This window comes from Rhinolophus sinicus, chromosome 2, assembly GCF_057876585.1.
Source record: "Rhinolophus sinicus isolate RSI-liver-muscle chromosome 2, RSI-T2T, whole genome shotgun sequence".
Lineage (NCBI taxonomy): Eukaryota > Metazoa > Chordata > Mammalia > Chiroptera > Rhinolophidae > Rhinolophus > Rhinolophus sinicus.
In genome coordinates, this window is record NC_142502.1 from 20395583 (window position 1) to 20410290 (window position 14708).

The 14708-nt window shown below is 33.3% G+C and overlaps 1 protein-coding gene across 12 annotated transcripts in view; it reads left to right on the top strand.

Annotated features, from left to right (window-relative positions):
* HIVEP2 (HIVEP zinc finger 2) overlaps nt 1–14708 on the top strand; it is a 183935-nt gene that overhangs the window by 146461 nt on the left and 22766 nt on the right. For 9 of the 12 annotated variants that reach the window (XM_074333647.2, XM_074333648.2, XM_074333643.2 and 6 more), the window contains 2 exons: nt 7863–7957; nt 14099–14143. The gene's annotated coding sequence lies outside the window, so the exon portion shown is untranslated. The remainder of the gene's footprint in view (nt 1–7862; nt 7958–14098; nt 14144–14708) is intronic. The other 3 variants (XM_074333652.2, XM_019756630.3, XM_074333651.2) reach the window with 2 other exon arrangements.

Genomic DNA, 14708 nt, shown 5'->3' on the forward strand with positions numbered 1-14708 from the left:
GTTCTAGACACACAGACTAATTCTTCAACATCCCTTGCTCTTTTCTATTGCACAATATGTTCGCATTAAATGCTTTCCCTCTGCATTGCTACTTGCCAAATCTTAGCCCTCTTTCAACCTAAGATAGTGTTTCTTAAATGCAGCATTCCCAAGCAATCTCTTGTTTCTCTTGTTTTTGTACCCCCACAGTACTATTTTGTGCCTCTGTTGCTTTTACAACTTGTTGTTTATATGGATTTTCCTCCCACTAAACGGCAAGCTTTTTGAAGGCAGGAATCATGTTTTATTTATCTTTGAATTCTATATGTGTACATAACTCTTAATTCATAGTTGGTTAAGTGTCATTGAAATTGACTTAAATTATATGTGTATATGTTTATATTCAATTATATACAAACTTATATACAGAGGGTGCCAAAAAATGTACACACATTTTAAGAAAGGAAAAACTGTATTAAAATTATAATACAATAAATAACGCTAATATTCACTTAACACCATCTTTTGAGCAAACGTCATACTACACATTGCTTGTAATTCAATTCAACTTTGGAAAGTAATAAATAGATATCATCTCTTAAAATGTGTATATATATTTTTGGCACTATATATGTATATATATTTGGTAAATAAGAATAATATCTGGATTCTAACTCAAATAAATATAAAATTTGCACTGTGATAATATTTTATTTAATTACATTATTATATGTAATAAGTTTTGAAAAAAATGGCATTTGAATGAATGAATGGGCCAGTAAATGGAATTCTGGAATTGTCTGGCAAAATTTGACAATAGGATCTTAAAAACACCTGCCTGCTTCAAACTTGAGTATTTTTCTAGCCATAAACTCTGTAGGCAATGATATATTCCAAGATGAGGCTGAAAATATAAATGCCATTCAGTTTATCAAAGTGCCAGTAGAGTACCTGAATAACCACAAAGCGTAGGAAATTATAAAGCTTTTCTTGTTACTTAATTTGGGTAAAGCATGGCTTCCATTTTAACCATCTACCTCTGTTGAGTCTTACCTGGTTGTTCAAGCCCTTTTTAACCATATGCTTCCCTGAGTTCTGGCAATAACTGATATTCCAGTGATTTGCTGTGTGCTAACTTTATGTTCATTTCTAAAGTACCCTGTCACTTATTTACTCTATTTTCCTCACCAGTCTGGGACAGTGTTGAATCAAGATTTGCTCTTTGATTTACAGAGGTTGTATACCTCTTTACTGGCACACAAGTCAATTTCTCCACTCTGTCAAAATTTTCAAGAGAGGAGATAGAATTGATGATTTCAGCAGCTCAGTTATTAGGGGGGGTTAGACCCATTTGATTAGGTTATGTGACATGTCATAGGCCTTGCCTTGATTTCTTTTTGAGGGATCTTTGTTGTGTGTAGACCTAATGTCGGGAGACAGAGACAATTTTTTTCATCACATCTGAGAATCACTTGTAGCATGAAATATGGAATGCAAGTCAAGTTTTCAGCTGTGCTTTTATTGGTTTTGGTATGATTTACATTGATGTGGGAGGCTCTTCTTTCCTAAGAGATGGATTTTCCTTCAGGCAAGGTAAACCTGTTTTATGTATACTTAAGAATATGATGCATATTTGATGATTTGATTTCTCCATTTTCTTTGTTTATATAATCCAAAGTGAACTTTGACCTTTATTTGTGCTAATCTTGGCATATCCAGGAGTAGAAGGAAAGTTGGAGAAAGCATCATTACCTTGTTTATGTATACTTATGGCAACCAAACAGTAAACATAAGCACTGTAAAAGATAAAACTTGAGAAAACAACACAGAGTTATGACTTTGTTATGCCATATTTCTCATGAGAGTAGCAGTCAAAAAGTCCTTCTCTGGCTTTATCTTCCAAATATTTAGTTAAAGAGTAGATATTTAAGATAGCTTGGCAAGAAGTAGTTATGTACCTGCCGTAATAACATTAAGGCATAGAATAGAGGGAACTGAAAGGAAGGAAATAAAAAATAAAAAATGGGAATGTAAAAATAAAAATGTAGCACAAATGAGAAAACGAAAAAAGATTTTTAATTATATAAAACATCTAATTGGCCTTGCCCTTTTGCAAAAGCAAGGCAACATACACCGTTCTGAAGAACTAGTGTCTGTTGAGATGCAGTTACCATATCTTCAGAGGTCTCCATGGTGAAATCTTGATATGAACCAAAGGGCTTATCTCCATTGACTCTCAATGAAGGAGTTTCCCTCGCTTTGGGGAAGATGATCTCATGTCTTGACTTAAAATATTTACTTTAAAAAGATTTTCATTATAACAGCATAAGAAGCTTGATAACAGAAAACAGCTTGTGCTGAAAAATGATTGAGAATTAAATACTTATTTTTGTTTTGGATATTAAATAATGTACCACTTGTAAAATTGATCATTTTGACAACTAATTTTGCCACCATTTATTAATTTTGGAAAAATTAATATTTTCATTGAACTTATTTTATTTTCTATAAAAACTGATAAATAGTTCAATGGAGCTTTGCTTTGTAGCTATTGTTATTTTCTGTTTGATTAGCTTTAAAGTATGGACGATAAATGTCTTTGCTCATTCTAAGTTCAATATCATTTATTATTCATTTTTCATTCCTTTACTCATTCAATCAGTTTCTATAATAGGGCCAGGTTAATAAACTTTCAATAAGAAGTAGCACGGCTAGTGGAAAATATAATTGACTTGGAAGTTTGAAGACCTGAGCTGTAGCCCAGAGCCATCATAATTACCTCTGGATCCTTAAGCAAGCCTTTTGACTTCCTTGGTTCTCAGCTTTTTCTTCTGTTAGCTGATGGATTCAATAATTTCTAAAACCTTTCATAATCCTAAATTCCCCCATATGATTTAGAATAAACTAAAAAACTAATGGTGATAGAAGTGAATAGTTTGCTCCTAAGCAAGTTAGTTAGATATGACTTATTTCATGTCAAATATGTAATCAAGCAAACAAATCTCAGTTACAGCTATGGTCTTGGAAAACATGACATGTGTTTAACAACACATGTGGGGAGAAATTTGCATTGCCAATACCAAATGATCACAGCCCAGATGCAGAGTAAGGACTAGTGAGCACTATACGATCCTGAATCATCAAAGAAAGATTAAATTATGTTTAGGAGACTGTAATTAACTCAAGGAGAAGGCTAATGTGCTTTGGAAAATAATCACTAGCAGATGTTAAAACAAAAATATTTTCTCTGTGGTCTTTACCTAACCATGAGGTTGTATTAACTAGAACGTTTTATTCCCTAAGCATCCCCAGGAACCAAAATTTCACCACGCTAAAATGAAGTATAATGCAGCTAGAGAGAAACTGGAATGATAGTCTTATATTTTTATGTCATCTGACAAATGTATTTTAAATCTAACATTGAGAACAGTGTACTTTTGTGTATTAGCATGCAGTTTTCTTTAAAGACTTGCTCAGTCTTGTTGCCCCTCTAAAGCCTTTCCTAATTCTCATGACAGGATTGACCGGAAGTTCCCTCTTTTGTGATCTTCCTGTACTGTGTTTATATTTATGTCAACTTACTTGTTTAAAATGTCTGCCTTCTAGGCTCCGATCTCTTAGATGCAGAGCTTGCTTTTTCTTTTTTTGTGTTTTGTAAACTTAGCCCATTTTCTGGCATATAGTAGGAATTCATTCAATACATGTCTAAAAGGGTCATAAAACAGTCAGAAACTGTAGTTAAGGAGGCTTAAATTACAAACACTAATTCATATATATGCACTTTCTTTGTTTTTAAATAGTGTTAATTTACACAGTGCTTTGTTTTGTATAAGTTCTGTGCTCCAACACTGACTACCTGCTGAGACGCAATAACAGACCAGAGGTAGATCTGGGGAATTTTTATAGGCAGTTTCTAGAACCAGAATCCTAAGCAATATAGCAAAGTAGGTGAGTTTTGACTCAGTTTATCCCAGCCCACTCTTGGAAAAATCCCTTTTCCCATACACATATTTGACTTTTCAAAGCCTTCTGCTTTGTTGTCTGAGTATTTAATTGCCCCATGTTCCAAAATTACCACATTTTCCCTTTCCTACTTGTATCTCCTCAGTCTTTCTTCTTCTTCTTTGCATTCCAAACCCAAACCCAACCTTTATATCAAAACTGAGAAACTTATAGTCATCATACTGATCGAAGTGTGTGTGTGTGTGTGTGTGTGTGTGTGTGTGTGTGTATCTTTATAGCCTGTGCCTGCCTTCCCTACCACCTCCCAGGTGCCTCTTACCTGACCATTCTAGGCACTCTGAATTAGAACAATGCGCCCATTTAGAGCCTTTTTTTTTTTTTTTTTTTCCCGTAGATGGGAAAAGATGCCTCTCTGCAAAAAGCTGGTGGAATTGATAAAGTATATCTTGACCATCCATTTATCTTTCAGTACTCTTCTCCCGTCTTTACCTACTTCTTTCGAATCTCTTCTCCTTTCTGTAAATAAAAACATCTCTTCTCTAGAGTATGAAGAGTAGTGTTCATTATTTTAAACATCATACTTAAACACTCCTTTTAACCAAGAAATATAAGGGTCATATCTTATTTCCAGGTTCTATTTACCATTTTTTGTAGAGTTGATGCAAATAATTATTATTTTTAATCGTGATAACTCTGACTTAAATTGTAACTGATTTATCTTGTCAGCTCTTCTACTAAGATTGTGATCTACTGTATATTTGTTTAACTTCAGAAGAAACGAGAATGATGGAAAGTACTTATATTTGCATGGGAAGTTTGTCAATGAAACTTTAACCTCTTGAAAAATTCATCAAACAATCATATCATTAAACCATAACTTGTCTTAAAGTAATTTGGAAGAATAGAGAATTGAAATAATAGAGAATCCTACCAACATTGGATATTTAAAAAACCTCTCCGCACTGTCTGTCTGCCTATCTACCTATCATCTATCTGTTTGTCTATCTATCTATCTATCTATCTATCTATCTATCTATCTATCTATCTATCAATCTATCTATCTATCACCTATCTAATCATAGCTCAAAGAGCCTTGCTTTGCTTACTGATAATAACCTATAAACATCCAAGAATAAATATCTAATGCCAAGAATTTTTTCCCTTAGAGTAGAAAGGCTGAGAAATCACTGAGATAGAAACAGTAATACTCAAATTTTCAATTGTTTATTACAAACAGGAGATGGAGGGTTGGAAAATATGTTTAAGGAACTCTCCTACAAACCTGCAGGTGACAAGTTACAGTCTGTAGTTTGTTAGTAAATGAAAGATAATTTCCATCTCATATTTAGGAATGAATTTTAAATGATCTGGAGATATTTAACAAGATCTGTTAACATTATTCTCTGAAAACTTGTTAGTTTGATTGAATGTTAAGGTTTCATTGCATGGTGATTTCTCATGTATCTAATAATCTGAAAGTAAAGGTAAAGAAATGAGTATCTCTCCTCTTCCTTTTGTTCCATTGTTTAATAGTATACTATTGAACTGTTGGTTTCTAGGGGATAGAAGCATGAGTTGTCATACTACATTCTCAAGAGCTGTTTGAGGAAAGATTTTTATTTTGATGAAGAAACTGAGGCACAAAAATTCACTTAGAGTTAATGCAAAAATAATTCACTTAGAGTTAATGCAAAAATAATGTTCAGAGATGGTTATCACCATGTCTTTATTGTAATAGTAACAATAATTACCTCCCTTGTGGAGGCCATGACTGATTCAAATTTGCAACAAAATGACTTGTGCAAAATAGCTGAAATTGGTATCATTTCTTTCATGTTAATATCATCTAAATCTTTGCTTAAAAATCATACTAATTACCTGGAAGTTTCTGTGAGGTAAGACATAAGTGCAACATTATTACCATTGCTTTTTGGTTCTTCAAAGGAAAGCCAAGCATTGAAAAGGTTATGAATTGTAAGTCACGTGACAGAAACAATTTTTGAATCTCTTACTGACTGAAAAGAAGTATCTTCTAAAATTCCAGATATATGTGCATGTCATGAGAGGAGTGTTTTCTATTTCTAGTAGCCGTAGTCCAAGAAAGTAAGACTGGAAAACCACAATCAGAACTGGGAACATTGCCCTGTCAGCTCTGTTTTGCCTGTGGAGGCTGTTAGTAGGAATGATGATTTGGGGTCTGGGAATGGTTGGATGCCTGTCTATAGTTGCTACACATTTGGAAGGAGTGGGGGTCATTGTTGGCCTCCTGTGGATTATCCTCTCCTTTTCCTGTCTTACCTTTTAGTTCAGTTACTATGGAATTGCCAATCACAGGTAGTCACTGAATAGTGCAAGTTATTGTTCCCTATAAATAGCTGTATCTAAGGAATCTTGGCCCATTTGTGTCTTGGGTGAATTTTGCTCTGAGTGCAAAATAGCTCAGTGATTTATTCGTTTTTCCTGAGGATGCCATGCTTTACTTCAGCTTAGGTCATATATCCAAGGTGCAGTTGTGGTGTTTTATTAAGCACTTTAACTTGATTTTTTTAAAAAAAACAGGTGCTATTTGGTTTGTTAAAAATATGGCTAATTGTTAATTATCTTATAGAATGTATATGTCTTATTTGTTTGTTTGTTTTTTTTTGTGTGTGTGTGTGTGTGTGTTTTAGGGCACTGCCCCTGTTCCTTCAGTGTTTAATCAATCATGCTCTTTGGCTTTGATGAAGCATTCAATTTTGAGAATAGTTGAGCTTATCAAGTGTCATTTTAAGTGCCAGCAAATGGTTGATTTGAGACAAGAAGAACAAAGTTTAAAGAAGAAAATAAATCTAGCATTCACTTAATAATTTGCCCTTTGCAGCAACAGAATCTTATCTGACCACCCACATTCATCTGGTTGCTGACGTGGTTCTTGCTTCAATTGCAGGAGCTATTTTTACACCTTTTGTGTCTTTTGAGGAACCGAGTGGGCCTACTTGCTTATAATGATTCATGTCTCCAAATGCACAGGGTGTCCTGAAGTGCTACTGCAGTGGTGTGCAGGAAGGAGGGGGACAATTAAAGCGGGCTGCTTCCTTTAAGCACTTTGAATGCTCTCATGAACTGGTAGTGGATTAAGGCACGTTTTAATTGTCATGTCTTGATGCTTTAGTCCTTCCTATGAGACAATAACTTGTCTGGAAGAAAGAGCAATTTTTTTAAAAAAACAACATATATACAATAACCATCTAGGGGTCATGTAATATTTTTATATGGGCCTTTTATTCTGGGAGAAACCATTCTAAGATGGTTGATTGATTAATCTGTTTGGATTGAGTAGTTTGACTGACCTTCCATGCATTTCTTTGGATAAGACTTGGATAAATATTAATGCTAAGCATGAAAAAGTCCCTTTCTTTGTCACTTCCTAGCATTTGTTAAGTATCAGGATTTTCCTTTGGTTGTTTATGGCTTTCTATTTTAAAAATTAGTTTTAGCACAGAATATAACATTGCTGAAATAAACTATAGAAAATAATTTGCTGCAAGGATCTGAGACTTCATCCTGTGGAGTGTGTAGTTGGTGACACACCAAAAGTTTTTTGTGAAAATCTCAGCTTTAAAGCAGACTGTGTCATGGACTACAGAGGAGTCATTTCTAGTTCCAATACACTAGGTTTTAACTCTAATATTATCCTCCTGATTGCCTCTACTTTTGCTGTTACAGGCAGTTCTCTTTTCATACAAGTACTTATTTCAAAGTTTTAAACTATGTCAAAAGAAAGGAAATTATTTTCTTGGGCAAAAAAGTCTTCTCGACAGATCCAATCCCCCCCCCCCCTTTTTTTTTCCTCAAGGGAGGCAGTCTCTGTGAAGAATAAGCATGCCTATTAAATTCATTATAAGTGTCATCATTTTAAAAATCTTCTTGTTCATTTTTAGATTCCCAGAAGTTGTGCATTAGTTCCTGTGGGGACAGTTGGCATCGTGGAAGGCAAAGACGGTTGTGATGCAGTTTTGTGATATGATGATAACAGGTTAATAACTACAATTTATTATTTTATTCTGTTGTTTTTACATTTAACTTGAAAAGTGGTTTTGGCTGACTATGCATCCATATGTAAACTGACTTTGTCATCAAGTCTGGGAGGAAGCTATGTACATGCCACTTAGAGAGAAAAGTGGTGTAAAGGTTTGGTTTTATTTTATTTTTTTCATAATAGACCAGTTTCAGATATAATGCCCTTAATTGAGATAGCTTCATTTAAAGAGAATTTCTTTCTGGTAAGTTTATTTTTATGTAACATTCTACTTAGTAGTAAATCCTAATTAGTTTTGCTATATAATGGGAAGATATTCCACTAGAAAAACAAAATCACAATGGTAAAAAAAATTATGATGAACTATTAAAAGTAGCATACCATAGTCAAAATAAATCATAAATATTTTGACTAAGTATGCAAACTATACAAATATCTGCAATCATGTCCTCATTGTAACCAGTGTGGAAAAAACATAGTTCGGTTTTCCATCAGGCTTTAAATATCAAATTCGATTTTGATGTATGTCACATTAGAGGGTGATCGTTGTAATATTTTTACTTTGCTCCAAAGTTTCTCTGAATTGCTTGGCAGGGTTTTATATAATATACAGTAGCTTCCTCATGTTGGCGACTTGCTCATTTTAGGGAGAACTGAGGTTGTTATGGGAATTTTTACTAATCAAAGAAGCATTTATAATGAATTTGGCTCTCAGGAAGGTGCCTTTTTTTTAAATCATCCTGTGGAAATAAGTCTGTATTCAGTTGGACTCTGGCACTCACCATGGTTTTTTGGTAGATCCTTTTTTCCCTCATCCGGTACTCATATGCAGTAGTGATTTGTAGGCCATCATTGTGAAAGCAGCAGTGCTCTGAGATGCTCATGTATTTCTTAAGATAGTTTATGCGTTATCTCTGGCATTTGAAAAGCAAATAAGTGGAGATGGCCTCTAAAATAATTACTATCATAAGACATATATTTGCTTACAAGTGTAAGACCACCAAATTCTCAGGAAAAGACCAAATAACCATTTTCATTTTTAAAAAGTCTTATTATTAAAATTTTGGAAGTAGAGAGGTAGTGTTTGTTGCCAGTCATTGTATTTATTTAGCTATCCATTATTATTTAGGATGTTATTATTTAATGCTCACTTGACTTTTGCCACCACTCAAGTAATGATTAATTTCCTGAGGTAAAGTTTTTTCTAAGATAATGTTTTTCTAAGCAAAGGATTCCAGATTGACAACCCTGGATACTGTAAGCCTTTATTCATCTGCAGAGCAAACCTGCCTTCTTGCCAATCCCACCCAGCTGTTATCCTGAAGAGACCTCTGTGAAGGTCTATATGGGAGGCTGTTTCTGTGCCTTTCCTTTCAGGGCCTGCCTGAGGAAATTATGTAACTGTTTGCCAAATTTATTTGAGTGGGACTGTGAAGAGTGGCCAAAGGGGAGGGCATGCTTTTAGAGAAATGGCAACTCTTCCATGCAGTGTATTGTTTCCTTTTCTTTTGCTCAGTTCCTTTAGTTCCATTGCCATTGAAATAGCCCTGCAGTAGGTAGTACCTTTGTCAACACTCCCCACTTCTAAAAATTGTGTTGAGCCTGTTAGATAACATCTGTCTTTACTGACTGAAGGATGCCTATCAGCTGGAGTGTCATCCACAGGAAACCCAAAAGTCGCATCCTCTTGCAAAATATCTTACTGCCTTGGTAGCACTCAAAGACATTAGGGGGAAATTTTAGATGTGCATGTGAAACTGTATTTGGAATAACTCTCCTTTGTTGGCAATGGGTGCCAAAAATGTCTTTGCGTGGGTCTGGTTACCATAAAAAGAAATCTCAGAGAATGAAATGATAACTGGCTGTTTTCATATGAGGATTGCTGTCATACTGCATTTTTTAAACATATGAATTGATTGGGAAACTGGAAATTTGCTTTTAACACACAGTTAGAGAACATGAAAAATGAAATAAACTTACGCAGGCATAGAAGAGTAACGTAACTATAATTAACCACATTACTATAGATCTTTATAGCGCCAAATAGATCCTTATAGAGGAAATTAAACTAAAATCGCAGGTATGTACAATGGTACATTTGATGGTTTATAATAGTATGATGAGGTTCAAAGTAACTATTTCCCTTTCTATAAGCATTTTCATACATTTAAATAATAAAACACAAGCTCAGAAACTCATACTATTGTTGGTAGAGTTAGATTCTGAAGTAAAAGGATCACAAAAAAACAAATGTGGTTATCAAATCTTGTATTAAACTTTGAAATCCTTATGGTTTTGAAAGTGAACTTTTTTCCTAAGTATAAGTTGAGGAGAGCAGCAAAGTGACTTTTGAATACTCCTAACTCCTTCCTGGAAAGAGAGAGTCATGCCATGTCCTGTAATAGATCTGTGGCACACACAAGTTACATTGCAGAGTTTTTTTTCAGTTTCCAAGATAAAGCAACTGTAGACAAGAAATTCATGAAAAGAGTCCATATTGTTAATGGTTCATGAATATGATCAGTAAATTCCCCAAAGCATCCATCACTCATTTTCTCTCTCCTCTAACTTTCTATATATGCCTCAGAAACTTCAAGAAAGAAAGTGATTTTATGGATAGCAGTTAGTTAATGTTGGAGAGACTATCCTTACATATGTTTAAAATCTAATGCAAAAGTTTCATGTGAAATAGGAGTGATTTCTAATTTTCAAGTAATATGAGGTTGGTGCAAAAGTTATTGCGGTTTTAAAAGGTTAAAAATAATTGAAAAAACCACAATTACTTTTGCACCAACCTAATATTTTAAAGATTTTTACTGAAATGAACGTTACAGTTCAGAGGAATGCAGATGTAGACCAGATAAATCCCTGGAACTGCTGAGACCTCCAGCTCAGAGCTCTTCCTGAATGACCGGAAGGGAGCGTGGCTTCGGTGTCATCTAATTTCGTGATAAAATGGTAGGACATCTTAGGCAGACATGTCTTAGATATTTAAAAGGAAGAGGTTTTTTTGACAGAAGCTATTTGCAAAATTGAGTTTATGTGTTTTTTACTGGGATCAAAGTTTTGAATTTTAAAAATTTTCTGGAAAATAAATGCTATTGGAATATAGGATGGCATTATGTTAATATCAGCAAAACTGATTTTTATTTTTTCAGTAAAATAGTAGATATGACTTTTTCTGATTACTCCCCTTCTCCTAAAGTTTATACCCAACAACAATTAACTAAATGTTTTAGATCATTCTTGTTCTGACCATTAAATATCTGCTTTTGAATTTTTATGTAAATCAACTTTCTTCATCTTCTGGTCTATTCTTTAACAGCAAAATATTATTGCTATTTTTTGTATGAATTTTATTTGATGCATCTCTTTTATATGCTATGTCATTAGTGGATAACTATTGTATATATTTTTGTTTAGGGTGTAATCATTTTAATTTATTACTGTAAACTATAAGAATTAAAAACATCTGCTTTATAAAGGTATTACCTCATTGCTCACTGAAAATATTGTACTCTATTTAATTATTAAATATATTATTCCAGTCCTGTTTTTCATATAATTTTACGTACTTGTTTAACCTGAAGTCTATATTTTAAGCAAAATTATAATTATGTGTAAACCAATGGATGGAAAGTAATCCTATCCCTAATTTTTACTTGTGAATGAAATTTTTACTTTCCTTAAAAGTAATGCTTTCTAAAGAACAAAGTAAAAGAGTTGTTTGTCATGAGAACTTATCGTATTCTCATAAGGAGCTGTCCTCATTAATACCTCTCATTTTGAGCATTATTTACTCATTTTGAGCATTAATATACTCATTTTGAGCATTATTTAAATTATGGATTTGTTTGATTTCTAGGAAATGGCATGTTGGGGCCAATTTCTTCACCACAACTATACAAAACTGATATATTCTCCCAGTACCATGAAAAATTAAAGCATTGGAAATATTGAAGTCAAGTGAAAATATTTAGGAAAAAGTATTATTGAAGATGGATTGTTTTGAGTTGTGATAAAATTTAACAGCAGAGGTGGATGGGAGAGGTGAAACCTCATGGGCTTGGAAGTCAGCCAAACCTGGAGTTGATTTTGGTTCTGACACTCAGCCTCCTTAAGTGTAATTCTCAGCTGTAAAATAGGTGTAATAACACTTATTGCACAGGGTTGTCATGAAGATCAAGTAAGATAATGTATATGAAGTTTTATACCAGTATTCAGTGCACAGTAAATGCATAATAAAAAACTATTATCACTCTTTACTAGCAATGGAACTGCATGCATAGATCAATACCACGATAAAATATTAAATATGAAAAGTCACTTAGAAATTATTCAGGTCAGGCTCTGCCTCCTAGTTAAGGAAATAGTTGCAAATGTTTCTGTCTTGAATTGAAAATACACTCTACTTCAATTTTAGAGGGTGTGATTCACCTCTGAAAGTCTGACAGAGGTTGTGTCTATAAGAAATATTTAGTTGATTAAATTAAAATGTCAGTGTGTTTGAGTTTGACATTCTGTATTCTTCTTGTTAGCATGGTTGTTGGAGCTAACTGAAGAAGTAAATCTGCATTAACGTATTATGTAAATTTGCATTGAAGTATTGAGGCCATCACTTGTCTTTCAATTTTTGCCTTATTACCTACTGAGGGATGTATAGAAAAATCACTGTGGGGGAAAACTTCAATCCAGGAGCAAAACTTTTTAGCAAACCAAAGTTAATATGCTTGTTGTTTAGTTTTTCCAATGACTGCTTTACGAATCTATATGGCTCTAATCAAGACATCTTGATTACAGATGTCTTGCTACACATAGCTGGGGCTACTGATTTCTCATCCAAAAGACCTATTGTTCCTGTGGGAATTTCCATGTTCTTTTCCCTTTTCTAAGCGTACCTGCTATTATGATCTTCATAGTACTATTCTGTATTAGGGAGCAAATTGGACATGGCAGTGAGAGTGGTACTTGTTTTAGTTTGAGAAATTGTAGTACATTTGCATCTTTTTCTTAACGAATATTTTATTAAAAAGATAAACACGCTTGTGTTAAAAGAAAATAAACAAAAATAAAAACACCAAAGTCATAAGATGAAAAGTAGAAATCCCTCCCTGCCCCTCCCTCTGACTCCCTGGTTCTGCTTCTGTAATTTTACTAGTGTTAAAAGCTGTTTGGCATCCTTGAAGACATTTTCTGCTTCTTGTCTGCTTCTCTTTTACACAAATGGGATTATTAAATACATCCTAAGGTACAATAAACATTTTTGCATTCAATGTTACTCTCTTCTGTACGAGTTTATGTATCGGTACTTATAACTGTACTTCATTTTTTAAAAAATGACTGAGTTTTATGGTGGAACCATAATGTATTTAAGCAATCTTTGTACGCATATCTTTGTGCACTTGTGAAGGTATATCTGTAAGGATATATTTCCAGTAATGGAATTTCTGGGCCAAAAGTCATGAGCTTTCTTACTTTGATAAGCACTGCCGCATTACCAATCAAGGAAACATCTCAGCTTTCATCATAATTGGTACAATTGAGCATTAAAGTTCTCAGAATCCTCTGGGCAATACATTGGCCATTCGCTTTAGGAAGCTGAGTGTTTACTTAAAATCTAATAGTTTCTACATTGTCAGGTTTTCTTCCTGAGTCATTCACAGTCATCTAGAGAACTTTTTTATTTGCTGTGATGCATGTTTTCTAAAAAGGAAACTTATTCTTTTAAATGTTCAAACCTATAGGTTCAATAAAAAACCCCGCTATTCTAAACGTTTTGCTATCTAAGGTGTTAGAACCAGGCTAATTGTGGCAAAAAACCAAGGTGTTTTGATATAATAATTTTATACCTTAGAAAATATTATTCTGAAGTTTTTATAACTTTTTCTCTTTGAACTCAAAGAGTTTTGGACACAGTGTTAATATAAGGTTTACTGCTTTAATATAGTGTATTCTAAAAAAGTTACTTGCTGGGTTTTTGTTGTGTGTTTTTTTGGTTTTTGTTTTGTTTTGTTTTTGGCACATAGCATTACGAGCTCTCTATGTAATGAACTTTAAATTGACAAATTGACATTTGTATACAGCAATGCTGCAGTTTAATAGAACAATTTTTCCTAACTGAATTTATTTTCCACCCAGGTAGCGTCAAGACAATCATGCTCATGAGAACTCTAAACCAGTCAGGTAATCATTACATTTTTAAACTGTCCCACAAATATGTCTTGTTTATGAAGGTTTTATAATTGTTTGTTTAGATTCACTTTTCTTCCTTTTCCAAAGTTCTGTAACAAACTTTGATTCTTATAGCCTTCATTTAGCTCTACTAAGCACTGCTTTTAAGCTATAAAATATATCTATATTGCATATTATATATTATGTTATGTATTTATATATTTATATATTATATTTATATAATTATATATTTATAAATATATATTTTGTATTGTCTATAAAATGTATCTACATAGAGAAAGATGTAGTACACTTCAACATGCAAGTCATAAAACTTGGTTCGGAATAGCTCTAAATTTATATTAATGAAGGCTTTAAAAATACCATGATTTTATAAAAAATATTTATCAAATGTTTTTCTTTAAATTCTTTTTTAACCAAAATTAAGGTGTATTTAAGAGAATGACCACAATTCAAGCATTGAAGAGATTTATGCTTATGACTTAATGTTAAGCTTGATATTAATATCCTTTAATTGTGGAATTAATATAACAGCTATAAAAAGAATTCCTTGGAG